Raw genomic sequence first — 22792 nt, forward strand, 5'->3', positions numbered from 1 at the left:
AGAAGAGGAAAAAAATAATAAAATAAAAAAAATGAAACTTGCCTTCGTGGTCACGCTTTTCCCAACTGAGCAGAATACCCCCGGCGCAGTCGACTCTCTTTGTGAAAAAACTGCTCGCTGTTGGACTCTCCTCCATCACGTACCTGAGGACTCTCTTTCCGGAGGTGAGGTCCTCGTCTGCCGAAATTCGACTGTGGTCGAGGAGGCAGAGACTGTGGTTAGCGGCCACCTTGTTTTCTTCTTCTTCTTCTTCTTCTTCTTCCTCTTCTTCTTCTTCTTCTTCCTCTTCTTCTTCCTCTTCTTTTTTATTCTTCTTCTTCCTCCTCCACCTCATCATCCCCACCTCATCCTCTTCTTCCTTCTCCTCCTCCTCCTCCTCCTTCCTCCTCATCCCCTCTTCTTCTTCTTCTTCTTCTTCTTCTTCTGCCATTTCTTTTCTTTTCATGAATTTCACTTGATAACTTCACCATTTCAAATTATTTCAGAATAAAATAAAAGATGTGAAACACTGTTATTTAGCAATAGATAAAATGAATATGATCACAAAATCAAAAAGGGTATAAATAAAAAGATATGTTAACAACAAAAACAAAACAATGAAGAAAGATAACCAAAATGACAAAACAAAACAAATCCCAAGACCTGTTGCAAATGACAAAACAATCCCTAGACCTTTGCAATAAACAAAACAAATCCCCTAGACCTGTTCAAATAACAAAAACAATTCCCTAACCTGTTGCAATAAACAAAACAAATCTAGACCTGTTGCAAATAAACAACCAAATCCCTAGACCTGTTGCAAATAAACAAAAACAAATCTAGACCTGTTGAAAATGAACAAAACAATCCCCTAGACCTGTTGAAAATAAAAAAAAACAAATCTAGACCTTTTTGCAAATAAACAAAAAAAAATCCCCTAGACTTTTTGCAATAAACAAAAACAAATCCCCTAGACCTGTTGCAAATATGAGTTAAAACGCACTCCTTTAACTCTCTCAGTTTCTTTTTCGTGTTCCAATAATCTCTTGGCTTTTGGGAGGCTTACAGTGACCGCGCCCCTCGATGGATTAAAGCTGAAATCTCCAAGACAACTCGGAGTGCCAAGGGGCCAACACCACTCATCGCCTGGATCAAGAGTGCTTTCAGCCCTTTGGACAAGCAGTATGTGAGTAGCCATTCTGACTCTCTCTCTTCTCTGTCTTATTTCTTCTCTTTTCTCTCTCCTCTCTCCTCTCTCCCCTTTTCTCTCTCTCTCCCCTCTCGTCCTCTCTCTCTCTCTCTCTCTCTTCCTCTCTCTCTTTTCTCTCTCTTTCGCTCCATTTCTCTTCTCTTTTATCTCTTTCTCTGTATTTCTCTTCTTTCTTCTCTCTCTTCCTTTCTCTTTTTTTATTCTCTCTTCTTTTCTCTTTTTTTTTCTTCTCTTCTTTTTCTCTTTTTCTCTTCTCTCTCTCTCTCTCTCTCTCTCTCTCTCCCCCTCTCTCTCTCTCCTCCCTCTCTCTCTCTCTCTCTCTCTTCTCTCTCTTCTCCTCTTCTCCTCTCTCTTCTTCTCTCGCTCTCTTCCTTTCTCTCTCTCTTCTCTCTCTCTCTTTTTCTCTCTCTCACTTCCTCTCTCTCTCTCTCTTATTCTCTCTCCTCTCTCTCTCTCTCTCTTCTCTCTCTTCCTCCTTTCTCTCTCTTCTTCCCTTCTCTCTCTCTCGCTCTCTCTCTCTCTCCCCTCTCCTCCCCTTTCTCTCTCTCCTCTCTCTCCTCTCTCTCTCTCCCCCTCTCTCTCTCTCCTCTCTCTCTCTCTCTTCTCTTCTCTCTCTTTATAAGGTATAACCCTATTACATTGGCTTGCAGGGTATTGATACTGGTTTTTTCGCTTATCTTTATTTCTGAAGTTGACACCAAACCCGTACAAACCAACATGTCTTTTCGGAATCGCGGTATGCAGTCGCAGCCCTCCCCGGAGAGGAGGGCAGCTGACCCTACCCGTCGGGTTCTTCACCGAACTCCTCAACGAGGTCAGATATAAAATGTGACCTCCGCCCTCGCTGAGCGGGTGGTTCTTATCTGGGACTTTGGATCCGCGTGGTAACCAGCCACGTGGTCCCTGGTAACAGAAATAGACTTATCCACATCCTATACTCTCTCTCTCTCTCTCTCTCTCTCTCTCTCGTCTCTCTCTCTCTCTCTTCCTTCTCTCTCTCTCTTTCTCTCGGTCTGTCTGTCTCTGTCTCTCTCTCCTCTCTCTCGTCTCCCTTCTCCCCTCTCATTCTCTCTCTCTCTCTCTCTCTCCCTTCCCCCCTCTCTCTCTCCTCCTCTCTTCCTCTCTCTCTCTCTTTTCCCCCCTTTTCTCTCTCCTCTCTCTCCCCCTCTCCCTCTTCTCTTTTCTCCTCTCTCTTTTTCCTCTCTCTCTTTCCTCTTCCCCCTTTCTCTTCTCTCTCTCTCCTCTCTCCCATTTTTCCCCTCTCTCTCTCTTTTTCTCTTCTCCCCTCCTTTTCTCCTTCCCTCTCTTTTTTTCTTTTTTTCTTTTTCCCCTCTTTCCCCTCTCTCTCTCTCTCTCCCTTTTTTTCCCCCTTTTCCCCTCTCTCTCTCTTTTTCTCCTCTCTCTCTCACCCCCCCCCCCCTCTCTCTTTTCTCTCCCCCTCTCTCTTCCTCCCCCCTTCCCCTTTCCCCCCCCTTTTCTTGCTTTTTTCTCTCTCTCCTCTTTTCTCCCCCTTCTCCCTCTCTCTCTCTCTCTTCTCCTTCCTCTTCTCCTTTTTCTCTCTTCTCTGTCTCTTCCTTTTCTGCTCTCTCTCTTTTCTCTCTCTTCTCTTCTCCTCTCTCTTCTCTCTCTCTTCTCTCTCCCCCTTCTCTCTTCCTCTCTCTCTCTCTCCTCTCTCCCCCCCTCCCCCCTCCTCTCCCCCTCTCCCCCTCTCTCTCTCCCCCCCCCCTCTCTCTCCTTCTCTTCTCCTCCTCTCCCTCCCTCTCGTTCCTCCCTCTCCCTCTTCTCTCTCTCTCCTCCTCCTCTCCCCTCTCCTTCTCTCCCCTCCCCTTCTCCCTCTCTCTCTCTCTCTCCTCCTCCTCTCTCCCCCTCTCTCTCCTCTTTTATATTAAAGAGAAAAACCTGAATTCCCTTTTAAAACCTCTTTCGACACGCTGCGGCAGTTGACTCAAATCTCCACCCAAATCCCAAAGGAATACGAAATCCCTTTGACCCTACACGAAAAGGATCCGCGAAAGGACAAAAGCTTTCATCAATGTTTTTGTTCCCCCAAAAAAATGTATAGGGAGTTGTATTTCTTTGGGAAAGATAATAAAGTAGGAATAGTTGAAAAAAAATCTAAATTATTTTTGCAAAAAAGGGGTTTAAACCTATTAAATTTTTAAAAATTTTTTTCTCTTATGGCAGAATCACGAAAAAAAAATTGCAAGAATTGCATGAAAGCGTGTAGACCTAAGGGGGTTATTATATATTTTATATATATATATTATATTATATAAATTTTTATATTATATATTAAAATATATATATATTGCAAATTATGCATATTATAGATTATTATTCAAAATTTTTATAATATATAAATATTTTTATTATAATATATAATTATTATATATATAATTTTTTATATATAATTATATATTAAAAATTTTATATATATATATATTATATATATATATATTTATATATATATATAATTATATATATATATTAACTAATATAATACATATACAAACACACCACACACACCCCACACACCCAAACACACACACACACACAACACAACACACACACACACACACACACACACACCCAAAACACACAACACACACACACACACCAAACAATATATATATAATATATAATATAATATTATTATATATATATTTTAATATATATATATATATATATATATATATATATATATATGCATATATATATATTATATATATTATATATAATTTATATTATATATATTATATAATATATTTTATATATATATATAGTATATTTTATCTATATATATGTATATATATATATATATATATATATATATATATATATGCTTGAAGAAGAAAAAAAGGTTATAATCTGACACAGGCATTTTCTTTACCTAGATGACTGATTGTGTATGTAAGACATTATAGGCTCTTGTAATTACGAATCAAAGATATGGTTGTAGACTAGAGGATAGTTTAAGAAATTATAGGTTTTTTTTTTTTCGTAAGATTCTGCATTTACGAGATATGTATAGCTAATCAGTTGGAGGAGAATAATGATCTTTTTGGCCTCATATCTAATGACCGGGATGGAGGTTCATAGTATGAAAATAGTTAAAAGAAATCAACTTTCTGTATAATGTATTAATGAAAAAATATAGATTTTTCCCATTTCCTATATATACCCCTTCGCAGAGACTCGACTGAAGAGGTATGGCGTAAGAAGGTCGACCAGAAGATGCTACGTACAGTCCTCCTCCTCACCCAGTCCCTAAAACCACTTCCAGCAAAGTCTTTCTCACCATGCAGTTTACGTACTATGATGATGGTAAATTATAAGAGAGAGAGACCAGACTTTGAATGTTGCATAACTTTATTTATAATATTCTTCACCATTGCTAATTTTCCCTTTTTTATCTTACAAAGAAAGACCAGCTTTGTGTGTATCATTTTAAATTTGTGTACCTGCTTTTCCCCTCATTGGTATTCCTTGGTACTCTGTAGACCCTCATATTTTACCTCCTCAGTTACACCCCCTGGTATGAGCCAGTGGGATTAAGCCTGCAGCACCCACAGGCAGCCCACCCTTTGGGTGATCCATTTTACAATAAAGGAAACAGCTTGTATTATCTCTAGCATTATCTTTCTGATCTTTGAAAGGGGATTTTTCTCTCATAGGTGGATAAACATATTTTCTGTGGATCAGCTGAACCATATTATTCCGAATTCACATGATCTTACAGAGGAAGAAAAGATTTACTTTGATAATGATAGTGATCACATACTTTGATGATGGTGATTGACAGATATCATACTTGTGAAATAATTCAATAATGGTTGGGATCTATTAACTTCTGCACGCAGTAAAGGGTATAAAGAAGCAGCTATTTGTGAAGGTATGATCTGTACAGTTTACCTAAGATCCAGATTTTATACAGTAGATATTTTTAAAAACACTTTACATTCATTCCTATTATTTTGAATGATAGGAAGCATAGGGGTTACTTAAACGTTAATCCAAACAAAAAAAGCTTTTGAATTTCTTTTTATTCATGACAGGTCGGTGATGTCTGTACACCTTTCCATACTGTCAAGCTTCGGGTAACTGTGAACAAGGCTGTCTATTCTGATGATAAAGAGGAAGTGTAAGTTAATAGAGAGCTATTTTATAAATATCTCTCAATTCCTTTTTTTTTCCTTCCTTCCTCCCACTCACTTGGTTCTCTCTCCCAATTTCTAGACTTGACTCCTAATTAATAAAAAAATCCACGGTGTATCTAAAGATGAGTTTGTTCCTTTCTGCATTTATGGAAACGAAATATCCCCGAGAAACTTTTAAAGGTAGATTAGATTAACTAGACCTCAGTTCTAAGTAGAGATGTTTAACTTTTCCCCCTCAATATTATTACGGGAACAGCAAAACACGACGATAACTGAAGATAAGGAGAACCCCGGGCAGGGAATGAACAGGCAGAAGCATCTGGGCTAGAGAAATCCAGAGAATCCTCTGTCTTCTAGTGATCCTGTTGTCATCCGCTGCCTTAAGCGCTCCAAAAAGAACTTTGCTGACCGTGTTCCACAGTGTTAGTGCATATATGTTTGTTTATTTACAGTTTGTGGTGTGTGTCTGAGTGAGTGTGATTTCTCTTATGGTTTTTTTTTTTCCTCCAGTGTGTTTCAGTGTTTTAGGGTAACTCATTACTCGTTTTATTGTTTGCTATTATTGGTGCTTAGAACCCTTCATATGGCATATATTTACAAACATTAATGGTTTAAATACTTACCCCATTGCATCATCTTGACTTGAATCCAGTGAGAGAGAATGATATATAATATACAACATATAAAATGCTGTAGCATGTTACACTTCATTTTATCTGTTAATGTAATCTGAAATTTTTTGTAGGATATGAAATATCTTTCAATAAACACATTTCGTGAAATACCATTTGGTACAGTTTCCACAAATAATCAAGTGTCCAGGTTGGTTGACCACTTTTGATTGTAGAGATTTGAGGGATTCTGAAAATAATTTCACTCTATAAGGATCACAGATTTTTTTAATTGCAAAGGGCAACCGCGAACAGAATTCCAATTTGAATATCTTATCAAAAATCTTTTTGGGAAGGGTCGTAAATATCGCACTTGCTCAAATTCATTCAGCCAGTTTCACTCACTTCTCAGTAAACAAAAGAAGAGGCCCTCTAGATGAATTGCTTCAGGGAAGGAGAAACAAATATGCTGTTTTGTTTATAAAATGATCCAAAGGTTTGTGTAGTTCCTCTTGGAATATTATAACAGCAAAAATGGTTTTAAATTTGGGTTTAAGGTAATTTGTAAGTTTTATCTAAAGATATACTTTTAAAAAACTGTATAAGTTATTCACTTACAGATTTTTTTTTGAGTGTCATGATACTTGTTTTCCAACTCAAAAATTATCAGCCTACTCTGTGAGTGAAGTACATAAATGGGCACTTTTTTTCTGTTTTCCTCAGTATTCTTTAATGCGCGGTCACAAGCCACAGGAATCGCTTCCCCTCAAGCATGACCAAGCAGCAAGCAGGGTGCTTTGGCCCAAGACAGGCACGATTCCACGGGTGCTGATCCCCAGCTAAGGTCTGAAAGCACCCCCAGGATGACTGTGTGCCAAGCATCACTCCTGTATCCAAGTCCTGCTCAGTGGCACAGGTTTTTTTTTCTATTGAGAGAGGTGAGGAAGTGCAGATTGTCCCCCGAGGTTGAAGCAAAGGAGGACCAGACAGTGTACCCCGTGTTCGAAGAAGTCTCCGCTTGCTTGCCTTCCCATCTGCTGTCACCCCCCACAGCATCAGGCTAGTTGAGGAAACTCATTTTATCCACACATGTATAACGGTGTTTTTTATGTGTTTCTTGCTAGTTTTGGGTTCAGGTCAATGGTTTTGCATGGTACTTGCCTTTTTTTAATAGGTCTAGTCCACCATTTTTGTACAATCATCAGTGCTAACTGTAGCCCGGTGAAATACTTTTTTTACTAGTTGCATTTCCTGTCTGTAGAATGTGGGTTTTCTCAAACAGACAAAATATGGGTTTGGAGTCAGTGTTAGCACATCAGTTTAGTACAACTGTAATGTAATGTAGTTTTTTTTTTTTATTTCTTACTTTTTATTAGTATTTCTATCTTATTGTTTTAAATTTCTAAATTTTTATTATTCAATCATTTTTTATTCATAGGTTTTTTTTGTTCTTTCCTGTGTAACTCGTTTTCCTCACTAACCACAACGCTTATCTCAACACCAGTGGTAGATGATTACATCAGCCATGAAGATGAAGAGCCTGTGAGGTGTGAATGTGGAGTGCACCATGATGATGGCCTCATGATACTGTGCGATATCTGCAAAACATGGCAGCATGCAGTGAGTTATTCTCCTCTTTTTCTGTTGCAGTCCCTTTTTTAAATGTCATCGTGTTATTTTTTGCAATAACTGACCTCGTAGTGATAACTATATATATTTTTTTCTAAATAATCTTCTTTGACGCTGTGCTTCAAAATTTTCAAAGAAGGACCAGGTTCCCGAGCGGGATGGGGGTGTCTGCAGTGCTCTGTCCATCAGGATTGCCTTGTACAGATTCCTCCTTCAGGGGCATGACCAAGGTAAAACATTGTTGCATAGGTAAGTGGGGAGCTGTTATCAGGGATTAAAATTTTGAGCATCTAGGTGTTCATTTTAGAAATGATTGGACTCGCAAACCCGAATTTCTTTATTTCATCATGATACACAAAACGCTAGGGAATATTTTACTGTTTCACCCATTTTACTTGTAGAACTTTTACATATTGGATCATTAGACAATAACGTATTTCGCATTTTTTATTAAGTTGGTCAACTTTACCCACTGAAATATTAACCCGGAGAGGTCCAGCGAATATGCCTTCTCCGCCGCGCTTTAGAATTTCTAAGGGGCTACTACGCCTGGCTAACAGTCCCTAAATTGAGCCGACGCCTTGGAGTGGACATTTCACAAGCCCAGAAGGTTATGGGACACTTAGATGCCATGATGATCTTTAAGAACAAAAGGTAAAGGAAGTCAGTTCAGTCTTCTGTTTCATTTTCTCGTGTGTCATGTGAGGTTGACATAAGAATGCTTGTAAGATACAACCCAATTTTTTTTTGGTCTGTTTTTCTCATATATGTCTCTCCATGTACGGGAGTCATTGTATGGATTTTGAGGTAGTATTTTTCTCCCCATAGATTTATTCATTCATTGCAAGTAGTTTTCTATGTAGCTAATGGCAAAATATAGTAAAAAGGATGGGGATCACATTATATATATAACAGTACGTAAATTCTGTAGTCTGCAACATTATTTAGTAAGGAAATTTTATTTTATCCTTCTCCTTACCATGAAAGTATTGCTGTACTCAATTAATTTATTATTGGCATCCTCCAGGCATCGAATAATAAGCAAAACCAAAGTAGAGAGTGCATATTCAGAATACTTCGGCAATCAGCCAGTGCTTATGGAAGGGAGAAGAACTTGAAGATACTCAGGTAATTTTTGCCTCTGATGCATGTAAGTTATGTAGAGAGCAAAAAAAAGCATGTAGATATGCATGATGGTACATTTCCTAATGGAAAAAATCATATTTGAAATCCATATGAGAAGAGGGGGATTAATAGAGGAGGGAAGTGATAAATCAAATAATATGGTAAAACTTGCAGATGCTGCAGACACCGAAGCGAGGACACCAAGAAGTAAGCTGGGATTCTGATATGACGCCAGACCTCAGCCTGTCAATGCAGGTCTTAGACAGTGAAATGGAGAGCTTGCACGATACTCCTGCCCCTGACTCTCAGACCACACAAATTGTAGCAGCCACGGACAGCCAGAAGACCATCCAGTTCATTAAAGAGCCCCAAGGGGAAGTCGTAGATAGCACTCAGGATGTCCTGGTAGGAACACAGAAGATTATTACTCTAGGGACTGGTTTTGGATGAGACTTTCAGCAATTACAGCCCAGTCGGTGCATCTCAGGCCTTTGCAACAACTGGGAACACTGAAGAAGTAGAAGAAATTACCAACATCTGTTCTAATCCTGTTGACAGCACTACTTCAGCTGATGCAGACACAGCACAAATCGGCACATGCAGTTACAATGAAACATCAGTGACTAATAAATTTGTCACAAAACCTGTCAATACAAGTCAGGATCAGATTACAGAGCATCCAGAAAAGTCAGCTGCACTTGTTTTTGAGTCAGCTGACACTTAGGAGTTACCAGGTTCCTCTAACCTCCAGGAGCACCAGGTATGATTCTGTTTTTTTTTTTTTTCATGATTAGTAGGATTAAGAATATATTGGCAGAAAAATGTTAGCACAAAAATTTCCTTCTTATTTTTTTTTTTTCAAAATGATTGACTTTATTAAATGTGCTCCTGGATTTGTTGTTCTTAATATAGCATATATATGGGAAATATAGTTCGCAGTAGACAGGTGAAAAGATTTTCTTATAATTAAGGATAGTATTACAATGTTTAACGCAAAATTAACGTGTTATGAAAATGCATGGACAATTTGAAGATTTACAGTACACCCCATTTCAGCACAGTTTAGAAACCACACCTCCGTGTTTAAGAAATGTAATTGTAACATACAGAAATTCAGGAATTCATCTCATCTTTATGCCAAGTCCTCCAAGTTGATCAGTGCTTGGTAAACTAGATCCTCATTGGGTTTAGTCTGACAGGAGTGCTTATGAAGATGTCCACATGGTTGGACTGATGATTAGTAGCAGGGCCGTAATGTTAATAAAATTTGTCTGGAAAATTAATGACAGCCATGAGAATAAGATGAAAAATATAATGTGGGAGTTTTATGAGTGGTTACCTTGTTTTGTTTACCTTTAGATATTGTAAGTGCTAATTTCAACATAGAATTTCCCCTAGTTTGGCCTCTCATGAAAGTTATCAAGGAAAATACATTTGATGTTTGCCAGTCAGTAAAAGCCCCTGGTTGAGTCAGTGTGGCTAAATAGTGTGGTATGGTTACTGTGGTTTGTAGTATACTTCAAAAGAATAACATTGCACTGTATACGTCCATAATTGTTGCAAATGTAATAATGGAGAAGTAAAAGACCAATATATATTTGTGGGTACTTTGGGGTGCAGAGTGCTAGACAACAATGCCTGTCATGATATATGCACTGCCATATATCATGACAGTGCATAACCTTGTGGATGTATGTGGTATCAAAATTGGAGTTATGGTTTCAGTCTCTTCGCTTATGTGTGAATGGTATTGGTATGAACACCATGATAACTAGTCTTACATAGATACTTCAGAAATATTAAGAATTTCACAGTAAAAATGAGGAACCTGCTATATAATGCAAGTGGACTAGTTTGTTATTAGATAAATCGTTTAAACAAAACTACAGTAAGCCAATCCACACGTTTTGTAGATTTTCTGGAAGCAGTGAAAAGATGATTATTCTCCTTGATAGTGATGATGGAACTTAAAACGTGACTTGTTTCACAGGTGAATGCCGAAGCTTTGCAAGAAATGACATGCAGGAGTGTAGAGTTACATGTTGAAAATCCTGTGTCGCGTAGGGCACTAATGACATGGAGCAACAGACTGTCACGAAACAAGGCCAACCAGCCTGTTACAGTGGTGGGTGATGACAACTTTATATTGAGATTGTGTTATTTTTCTTTGCATTTTCCTCCTCCTCCTTCTTCTCTTCATCTTCCTCCTCTTCTGCTTCTTCTTCTCCTCCTCCTCCTCCACCTCTCCTCCTCCACCTCCTCCTCCTCCAACTCCTCCTCCTCCTCCTCCTCCTCCTCCTCCTCTTCCTCCTCTTCCTTCTCCTCCTCCTCCTCCTCCTCCTCCTCCTCGTCCTCCTCCTCCTTTCCTCCTCCTCCTCTTCCTTCTCCTCCGCCTCCTCCTCCTCCTCCTCCTGCCGCCTCCTTCCTCCTCCTCCCTTCTTCCCTCTCCTCCTTCTCCTTTTCCTTCTTCCTCCTTCTCAGTCTCCTCCTTTTCCTTCCTTCTCCTCCTCCTCCTCCTCCTTCGTCTTCTTCTTCTTCTTCTTCTGTCTTCTTCTTCTTCTTCCCTCCTCCTCCTCCTCCTTGCTCCCCTTCGTCCTTCTCCTCCTCCTTCTCCTCCTCCTTCTCCTTCGCCTCTCCTGCTCCTTCCCTTCGCCTCCTCTTCCTCCTTCTCCTTCTTCTTCTTCTCCTCCTCCTTCTCCTCCCCTCCTCCTCCCCCCTCCCCCCCCCTCCCCTCCCCATCCTCCTCCTTTTCCTCCTTCTCTCTCCTTCTCCTTCTCCTCCTCCTCCTCCGCCTCCTCCCTCCTCCTCCTCCTCCTCCTCCTCTTGCAGTTTCATATTTTTTTTTCCATTATGCAGTATGATTAATTAAACATATATTGTAACACATTTACCCATAATCACTCAAATAAGTCAACATATGTACTTTTTGATTGTAATGAAAGGTATCAGGTCATCATATAACAAGGAGAGTTTTCATTAGAGTTTTGAATAAGGAGGCTCTTACATCTAACAGGACTTCTTATTGCTCCTCCACAATAACCATGAATGACTTTGAATCACCGCATCGCCAGGTTCCCCAAACCAGAGCATCAGCAGAAGGAAAGAGATATACGTAGAGATTTTTAAAGAGCAGAGAGGTCCTTGAAATGCGTTACTTTAGGCTAAATTGTAAGTTGCAATTGTAATTTCAGCTGCTGTGTTTTCTTTGTCTGGATTGTTCATATTCCAGTTTACAGTATCATTTATTTGGAAGGAGACTGGTAGAGTTCTCATGAATACAGGACAGATTTATGAGTTAGTTTCTAGTCGATGTCAGTTTTATAAGGAACCTTTGCTGAAAAATATTCTCTGTCTTATTCAGTGGTGGGATTTATTTGATATGGTTTCATCTTGCATATCTGTTTTAGCTTATCTCCTTGACGTCTTAAGTCTTGTTTTCTTTAAAGTTTTATCTGGTTTTATCAATATTTAGTTAGCCTTACTTTACCAGTCAAGAAACATCTTCTTCAGTGTTTTATTGAAAGGATTATCGTTATTACCTTTTGTACAATGATGTTATTCTTTATGAAATATAAGGGTTTAAACAAAATGTTTTTTCTTTTCATGCACTCCTCCCCTTTGGCCTCTTATACCCCCCACCTCCCAGCATTTCCATTTATATATATGTATGTATGTGTGTGTGTTTTGTAATATATATGTATATATAATAGATATATATATATATATATATATATATATATATATTATATATAATACATACAGCTATAATATATTACATAATATATATATATCTATATATATATATATATATATATATATATATATATTATATAATAATATACATATTATATGATATTATAATATATATATGTCGGTATGTATGTATCTATGTACACACACCACACACGAGGGGACACACACACACACACACACACGCCACACCACACACCAGTCCACACACACACACACATATAATATAATATTTATATATAATATTATATATATATATATATATATATATATATATGTATATATATATATATATTGTATAACATATACATCACACTCGCACGTGCGCTGAATTGCAAATATAAGGTAAGGCAAACCTAGATACGGGAGTGGGTGACATATCGATAGATATATGGTGGTGGAGCCCACCAACAATGATAACCTAAAGAACTACTGTGTTTTCATGCAGAAGGCTTTATCAGTGACACTGTCTGTCCTGGCAGAAGTTTAGTGCTACAGAACAAATGGCAGAGACAGTATTCTTAGATGAAACTGCGAGCAGAGAAAAAAAAAAGCTTGGGGCATTTAATTTGCTGAATTTCTGGCTCCTGTGCATTCCCAAATATGAATCTTAGAGAGGCGCAAGAGTTGTTTCTTTGGAGGAGAGTTTGCTTGGGATGCCACGCTGATCATCCTAATGATCATTCCGTTTTCGGGCATGATGATATATGTAAATATAATACATATATATATATATATATATATATCTATATATTATATATATATATATATATAATATATATTATATATGTGTGTTTGTGATATATATATATATATATATATAAATATCTAATAATATATATATATATATATATAGTATTACTATACACACACATACTCATACGTGTTTTGTATGTTGGTTGTGTGTGTGTGTGTGTGTGTGTGTGTGTGTGTGTGTTGTTTGTGTGTGTGTGTGTGTGTGTGTGTGTGTGTGTGTTGTGTGTTTTGTGTCCATGTGGGCGTATGTCACACGACTTTTATACATATATATATATATATATCAATATATATTATTTATATCTATATAGTATATATATATATATAGTATATATATATACACACACACATAGACTCTTTCTCCTCTCTCTCCTCTCTCTCTCTCGTCTCTCTCTCCTCATCCTTCTCTCATCTCCCCCTCTCTCCTTCTCTCTCTCTCTCTCTATATATATCTATATATATATATTATATATATATATATATATATATATATATACATATTCCCCCCCCCTCTCTCTCTCTCTTTCCCTCTACTCTCTCTCTCTCTCTCTCTCTCTCTATGTATCTCCCTCTCTCTCTCTCTCCTCTCTCTCTATGTCTCTCTCTCTCTCCTCTCTCTCTATGTCCCTCCTCTTTCCTCTCTCTCTGTAGTGTCTCTCTTTTCTCTCCCTCTGTCTCTCTTTCTCCTCTCACTCCCGCTCTCACTCCCTCTCCCTCTCCCTCTCCCACACACACACACACACACACATACACACACACACACACACACCAACACACACACACCACAACCACACCACACACACCACACCACACACATATATATATAATATATATATATATATATATATATATAGTATATTATATATATATATATATATAGATATATATATATATATAGTATATATATATATATTTACGTTATTATATTTGTACATCGACCATGTATTTTTAACCAGCTGAACGAAATTCTTACCAATTCTCATTACTTTGGTGGCGTTGAGGCGCCAGAAAAAAAATAAAAGAATTTATTCACTTTCAATATCAAATAATTTAAATAGCGACTCCGAAATGCCAATTCGCTACAACTGTTTGTCATTTAGTTTTTCTTCATATCCTCTTACCAATAATTTTTCGTTTTCCTATCTTTTCGCGACAACTTAAATGTCATGATACCCTTAAAAGGGTAATGGTCGTTACCTATTTTTTTTCTTTATTTTTCATGTTTGTTTGGGTACTATTTGCTTGTCTAACACTCGTGGGTTGGTTCTTATAGGTACTCCATTGCATATTTCTTTTTCGTGCCGTGCTTGGGGCATTGACCTGGGGTACCCATGGTTTTTGGACAAGGAATTTTTCTGTCTAAAAGCATGAAACCTCCTGATGGCAAAGTGGACCAACCTCCATTTGACTAACAAAGTCCCAAACAAAACAGAACAGGGGTACAGGGAAAGTAGAAAGAGAGGAGGTCTGGTCCGTCTTAGGGTCAGTTGACCCACCTGCCGTTATAGAAATAGATTCCCTTCCCGGTGCCCTCGATTGCAACACCAACGGTATCTTCACCATTTATTAATAGTATGCTCGTTCAGTAATAAAACGAATAGACAATGCTGAAATGAAGGAATTTTCATTATCAAATATACTCGGAATGTAAAAAAAATTATCAGTAAAGTATCACTTTACTATGACCTTATTTAGATTGAAATAATGACTGGCTCCTTTCCGCATAATGATCTTGGCTGGCTTGTATTAACATGTGTCATTTGCCTCCAAGAAATCCAGAAGCAAGCAACAAGGGAAATCAGACGTCGTGTAGGGATGTTGTTATGCCACCACCCGTAACCCTTCAATAAAATAAAAGCGCACTGGAAATAACCAAAAGTCCGTGGTGACACAGGATGACCTCTTGGTGTCCCGAGGCCTCACGTTTCGCCCGCATTTTCGTTTCTCTGAGCTTTAATTGGCAGGTATCATGGAGACTACACAGTCGTATCGCACCCCACCTCGACTCGCATCACTCTTACTCTTCTCCTCAGGGCAGCCTTTGACGCTTTTGACTCTTGGTAGGGAGGACAGAGGCGAGGAGTGGGCTTCCTTTGGGCACACTTTTTTTCTTTGTCGATAATTCCTTTTCCTCTCTCCCATGTGACTTTATGACTCTATCCGGAGTCCCTGTGGGCTCCCGTATTTGCTTGGATGTGGGCATACCCCTTTGGTACTGAGACGCAAACGGCTTCACTGGGGGGTAGAGGGCGGGAAATGTCCCGCCCGGTATCTCTCTCTTAGCTCTTGCTGTTAGGTTGATTGAACAATAGTTAAGGGTTATCTAATCCCTTCACAGATACCGGGCACGGCCCAGGTTCCGAAACCCACTATTTGTCAATCGTAATGAAAATCAGATCGCTTTTGAATGTTAAATCCCTTCATTATCAATGAAGGTCCTTAATGGCCAGGTGGCCGGTGATTTAATGTTGTAAGAGAAGTGCAAGTATGGTATCGCTCCTTGTAAAGTGGCAATTCAACTCCCTAGGTTTAATTTCGCTTAATTAAACTGACGCAGATTCATGATTGAAAGTATAATCACTAGCCCCGTTGGCCCAATACTGTAAAAGGAATTAATCTTTAACCGGGATTTGCGGACAATTGAGGGAGAGTGAAATTCTTTAAAATATGAAAACGTGAACGGCATGACTCAAGAAAGTGGGAATGTGCGAGACAATACCGTGACGTATTTATTTTGACTTTTGCTTCAATGTAATTCCAGCATATGGTCCCAGTAGGATATGATCGTGTCCAATTGCGACCGTTGTATTAAAAACTATGCAGTATACACTGATGCCCAAAATTTGGCACACCTCATTACGATGTATATGATAAAGATGACTAGGCAAATTTACTTGTGGTGATATGCTGGATCTCACTATTAGAATGTACTGGAACACTTTTCAAGTGTGCTAACTGTATGATGGTCCTCATCAGTCATCAATCTGGCGCTGCCGAGTGAACAGCTTGAAGACAGAGACTGAAAATATTAACATACTCGAGAGGGCATGATGTTAGGTCCCCGTGAGCCAATAGGAATGGTAAGGTTTGATCTTATCCTTTGGCTTTGGTCACTTGCATGGGAGACCTCACCGCGGCTAATGACGGGACGTCGTCACGAGCATTTTTAATAATCCTCATTAGTTCATCTGGAGAAGCTTTTGCGGATTTTGGTTTTATATTCTATGGCTAAAATTATGGATACATTGACATGAGGAGGGGGGTTGGCTATAATTTGGCTAAGAGAAATGGCCAGACCCTTGGGAAAATGCGTGTTAAGTAAGGTGGCGTAGCATAGCCCCAACGTACCGAACGTGGAACAAATATGATATAACGTACAACATTGATGTATACCGTTGTAACATCATTACAGGTCAATGTGTAGTTGTGGTATCAAGCATGATATGAATCGTAATACTACGATGGAATATCAATGACTGAAAACGACTAATTTCCCAGAGAGGAAGGTAGCCCTGAAGAATTTCATCCGACTTATTTTTTTATGCATTCTTCTCTGATTAGTTTTCTTCACTTTATACATACCATAACTTATTTCTGGTAAATAAGTTTCCGATTTACTGCAATTATTCGTATCATGTCCCCTTCTTTTACATACATATTGATTTCGGTGGTGATTGGGAGGAATACCTGTCCTTCATTTACCTTTGCCGTTTAACTGCAACGGTATTAGCACTCTCTTATTATATGTACTTAACCTTTGCTCTACAAAGTATCACGTGATATAATGTGGAACCCTCTGGAAGCTTATTACATCAATGACTGAAAGTGCTTCAATCTCTTTGCGTGTGATGCTAGATGGCCTGAACGGTATGTCACGTAATACTGATATACTGTAGAACAGGGTTTGCTCATATTCCCCATAATAAAATTTTGCTTTCACATGTTTCTACACGGTAAGTTTACCTAGCTTAGCTTAGCCTTTTATTTACCTCTTTGACCACTTCCGCAAGTGGGGCGAGCTTTTTACACGTTCGAAATTATGGGTCTTACAGGACACAGTTAATATCCGGTCCGTTTACAGTCCCATTGTTCGCCAACTGAATTGTTCGAGTCCTGGTCACGTCTGCGGCCAGAAGGCAGAACAATAAGGCTATGGGTGTCTATACCCCAAATACAGTCCCTCGAAAGATCATCCTGGTCCTCAGCAGTATGTTAATGTTGTGTAGAATACAGCGATTAGTTTTATTTGTATTATGCATGTTTGGGTGGTGTAAGTTCTAAACCTCTTGATTTAATTTTCTGTGATTTGGCTTAAGTATGTCATGAAATTATTTCAGTTTTCTTTGAAGCTAAAAGGCTGTCCATGCAGAACCTAAATCCTTGTTTTATAATTTGTATTTTGTGGAGTGTTCTCACCGTATCATGTTTTCTAAAGGTTGAAAAATGTATTCTGGTATAGAATTATACGAGCCTGCTTGCTGTTCGAAATAATATTGTTGTGTATAGAAACGAAGAAACGACAGCGTGGTTTAGAGCGTCTTGTGATGGAAGAGACAGTAAGCTGGAGACCTGAATTTTTCTTGGTTTTAAGGTACTTGATGAATTCAACCGCCAGACTGTGCTCTACACACGTAAGAGACTCTAGGCGATCCAGATAGTGGGAAGTAACCCTGTTACACTGGTATTTTCGAATAGTTTTATAACATTAGTGTATTCTGCTGCTGAACATGTGACCTGTGTCGAGACATCCTGGTATGTTACCGAGAGCGACGCCCTCTCAGAGACTAGTTCCAAATCGGATTTTTTTATATCTTTCTCCCCCGCGATCTTGGGGTGCTGGGAATCGGGGGTTTGAAGGGGGGTGATATAATATGCACTGGTGTCACAGGAGCTGCAGAAATCGAAGAAAGTGAATTTTATGAAACGTTAAAAAGTCGATTTTTTTCCAAAACCCAAGCCCACTTGTCCGACTAACGATGTAAACAAGCACCAAAAACCGTACAAATTGGGCATTGAACTCTCTACGGACGCCCCTCGCCATCTTTGAAACTCTACGGACCGACGCGCCAGATTAAAAAAAAAAAAAAAAAAAAAAAAAAAAAACTACGGGGATAAAAACCCGTCGCTCGGTAAAAACCTACGGGGTTTCACATAATCATCGATGCCCCTGTGGTAATCGTACCATGCGTCCTAACCAATAACCACCTAACCTAACCCTGTGGGTTTATACACTACATATATATATTCTCCTAGACAGGGGGCTCTGCCCCCTGGACCCCCGTTTGTAATATTTTCGCCTAGCCAGGGGCTACGCCCCATTGGACCGCCCTGTGTTAATATTACGCTAGCCGGGGGCTATGCCCCCTGGACCCTCAGGGTAAAACCATATACCTTTATATCATCGACTACACCGCACTTTCCTTCGTTTCCGCTATTGTCACAATTGCTTGGTTTTATAATCACTTTTTTCGCCATTTGGGCACTTGAATGGGTTCAAATGTCAGGCTGTGTAGGGACTACTGTCTATTGTCCTATATATCCACAATATGGCTTTCAAAATTAACCTGAAATCGACGCAACACTATCTGGACATAAAACATTACTCACACGGCGTTTCTCTCTCGACGTAATGTCATTGCGCCTGTCAAATCTCCGGTGGCAAAACCAGCGCAGGCGCACATCTATGTTAACAATAGTGGTATAATGAGCCAACACACGTAAAAGGATGTATCATAAAGTAAAGAATCCATTAATATATGAAATTGGAAAAAACGGCGCACTGATATTTACAAAATAATCCGTTCTTACATCGCGTAGTATACAAGGACTACTTGCTATATCGCATTAAATGAGTTACGTCGTCACATTTGTTTTGTCCTCGCAAGTAACAATGGAGGGGGACCTTGCCTCAGCGTGTTCTGCAGGGCCTATTTTTGTCCATTTCCGCCCGCTAATATAGAGGCCGCTGCAGATTTACCTATATTTGCTTCCTACTCTATTGTTTATGCTCTACAAGATGGCAATGTCCATTTTTCTCTATCTCAGTGCGTCACTCTCGGTAACTTTAACCACAATCCTTTTTAATGGTGATGTCAATGAAGGTTTGATGTAGCATTAAATATTAATCATTCTTTGTGCTGTAGGCTGTGTAGTGTTTCTCTGCAGCCGATGGAAAGTTGGTAAATTGCCTTTAGAGGATAATATGGGTGGAGGTCCAAGGTTAATCTATGTTTAATCTTGAGTTTGGCATCGTACCCCTGCTAAGTTTTATGTAATGTACCAAGCTGATTGTATTGATTTATATTCTTGATAATGTTTGGTGTAACTGCTGCACACCATTGTGTAGACATTTTTTTGTTAATTTACATTTAAACTTGTTCTTCACGTGTCTTTCATGTTATCTGTAAGAAATAAAGGATAAGGAGTGAAGCTTGGAATTTAGACACACCCAGGCATTAACACTTTATAAAAGACCCTAAAAAGGTTTCTTACAAGTCTGTAACACGAATGCTACTTTCTATGGCTGAATGATTTGATATGTGGGTAGCTCGTTTCGTGAATATACAAGTTAAAAATGATATTAATAATTAAAGGAGAAGCAAATCTGTCTGTAGACATAATGTATGCATGTAAATGGGAAAAGATAGATGAAAATGAAAAGAAAAATTATGATGTTGAATAATGTAGACAATATGTATGTAATGTAAATTGAGAAAAGATATAATAAAAACTGAAAGAAAAATATGATTGTTGATAATGATAAATAACATGACTATTCCATTGTTGGTGGCAGTATAGAAACTAATATTAACAAAAATAATGAAAATGATGTCTTAGTGATTAATATTGAAGATTTTTTATCAGAAGTATTACTCCATTTTCCTTTTCCGTTTCATATATCGGTCCATTTAACGTTGTAGTGCACCCTTACTTTGGCATTAAGACTGCAACGCGGGTCTTGCAGAGTATGGAATGGTACAATGTGGTGTAGATACGCGTAAGCCAGCTCATAGTCAAGCAGTTATAGATTCTTGTATTTGTAATTTTTAACTTATTATTTATATAACTTTTATTGAAGTAGAAAATTATTAATAGTCATGATTTTTTCAAGGCTCTGTTCGTATTAACTTTATTTTAACTTATCATGTTTATTAGAGTCCATATTTCTTTAAAGTAGTTAAAAGAAATAAAACAAACAAAAAATGAAGAAAGAAACCAGGATAAAACGAACCCAGAAAAGAAAACTTGGGATTCCTCGATCGTATATTCTCAAAAATTTACAATAACTATACCATATTAACAGGTGCCTTTGTAAACAGTGAAAATACACTTAACTCTCTTTCTCTCTCGTTGACTTGAGAACCCATCCTAATTGGTCTTGTAAGTTAAGTTAAGTAAGTTTACACCCGGGCTATCCTGCTCAGGCGTGGTCAATCAATGATTACAGTTTTACATATATCTGCATTGTACAGTATCCTGGTACTACTGTAGTTGTACACGTAAATAGAAATATAAATCATACATCATACAAAAATGATTACTTACTATAGCTTTTGCCACTAGTTTTTCAATAACACTGTTTATTTGCTTACGGGTAGTTCTCACCTAGTAAATTTAGGGTATGTCGAGTATATCTTCAATGTATCAGATGAAATGAAATAATTCACATAGTTTCGTTATACCTCATGTTAGGTGGTCCTGAAGGCTGTATCACATGCATTCCAGATAGAGTGCTCAATGCGTTTCGTTTGTTTTCTTCGTTACCACATCTACATCTAGATTCCATTCTGCACTTCTTTGCACCGTGCAGTTGCCAGTACATTTCTGTAACCTAACGTATTCTTGGCAATAACTACGTCACACTGGTTTGCACTTCCGTGCGCACCCATATGGAAGGCTTGTTCATCTCTATACTGATCGTAGTGCCTTATGAGTACTTTGCTGTTTCAGTAGCTTTAGTTTCATTCATATTCTACTAGTTCTTCCTTATGAGAACTTTTCAATATAGTTGTGCCACACCCTAGCAGAGGCCCCAGATCTATGTTCCAATATCCTTGCTGCAGCTTCTTTCGCCAATTATGGTCTAACTGGTCGTGCTTGCGTATCCAACATGAGATGGTATCCATACTCGAATGGGTAACAAATTGAATGTTGAAATTACGCTCATGTTGCATAGGCTCACGTAAACGCTTAATGCAACTTCACAATTTCTTCATCGGCACCTGCTTTGAAAAGAATTTAGTCGTCCGATAGTAGGCTCTTACGCTTTGAGAGTCACAGAAAACTACTCCAGAGCCCCTCGCATCTTAAAGAATTTCCGTGCGAGAGTATACCCTTGCCAGCGCCGTTTGTGTATTGCAGGCCCAGTTTTTTGTATTCTCATATAAACTTGAGTGGTTGCAGTAAGTTCCATTTTTTTGTATACAGCGCAGCACACACCAGCTTTGTATCCAGTACTTGTACGGATCCGTCGGCGTAACACCTTCATCACTCATCATCGCCCATAGGATTCTGTGTTGTTCCTTTACCGTTGCGCTTGAGGCTACAGCTGTGCAATTTTGGGTTTCAACACAACAGCTTATGCAATCCTGTTTTTCTTGTGTTTGACCATGTGAACATGTGCACGTATCATGTTAATATCTTCCCATTGTGTGGCAATGGAGCCGACCTTTTGGTATTTTACTACTTGGAACAATTGATTTTATAATGTTCATGAGATTTTTGTATCAGAGGGCACGCCGTGTGTGTGATTAGTCACGTCCCTTTGCGTGATTTTATGTTTGCAGTTGTTTTTGAAATGCTGAGAGATACGCGGGTTCCTTAGAGCTTTGACCCCAATATGAATGGAAATAACTGTTATTCTATCAGAAATGGATGGTAGTTTAATTCTGATCTCATGTTTACTATCCTTGCTGTTACTCGGGCGCCCGAGGATAATCCTCATACTTCATTTTGTCACTCCTCCAACTACCTATTTCTTGATTCCTTCACTGCAACAAGTGCAGTGCATGGTAGTCTAACAACTTACCTTACAAACTAAGAAACATTCTAGCGACTTACATTGATGCCATGTTCTCATTCCGACAAGAACTTTCAAAGGTTTCAATCTCTCCCAGAGTCTCTTCTTTAGAGACTCTGGGAGACTCTCAGACTCTCAGCGGAAATGACTAATCCACACTCATGAGCCTTTGCTGTGATTCTGTCGATAATTATTTGCATCCTCGCTTGTGATGATCTCTGCCGCATATGTTCATCAGCATAGCATATAATGGATTCCACTCATTCCCCAAGTGGGATTATCTGCCACCAGCTTACTATTGCAAAGTGCTCACTTGATTAGCGTCTGTTGCAAGCATGCTTCTGAAGTTTCCATGCCAAGATCCCTTCTATTACAGAATGTAGCCTGCCCCCGCAACGTGAGTGTGCCTGTCTGTATCATATACTGTCATAGATCGTTGTTCACAATGGTCGGAACTCTTTCGCCATTTTTCATTGCATTGATATCTCCAATGTATAATGTCTAGCATTAAATCTCCATGCTATTGTGCGTGATTCTGAAAGTTGGGCAGTGAATT

General features: G+C 38.7%; 1 pseudogene; it reads left to right on the plus strand.

Moving 5' to 3' along the window:
• Positions 1 to 31: 31 nt before the first annotated feature.
• LOC119598451 lies at positions 32 to 14629 on the plus strand (annotated as a pseudogene).
• Positions 14630 to 22792: the final 8163 nt, after the last annotated feature.

The sequence above is a fragment of the Penaeus monodon genome, chromosome 41 (genome assembly GCF_015228065.2).
Source record: "Penaeus monodon isolate SGIC_2016 chromosome 41, NSTDA_Pmon_1, whole genome shotgun sequence".
Taxonomy (NCBI): Eukaryota; Metazoa; Arthropoda; class Malacostraca; order Decapoda; family Penaeidae; genus Penaeus; species Penaeus monodon.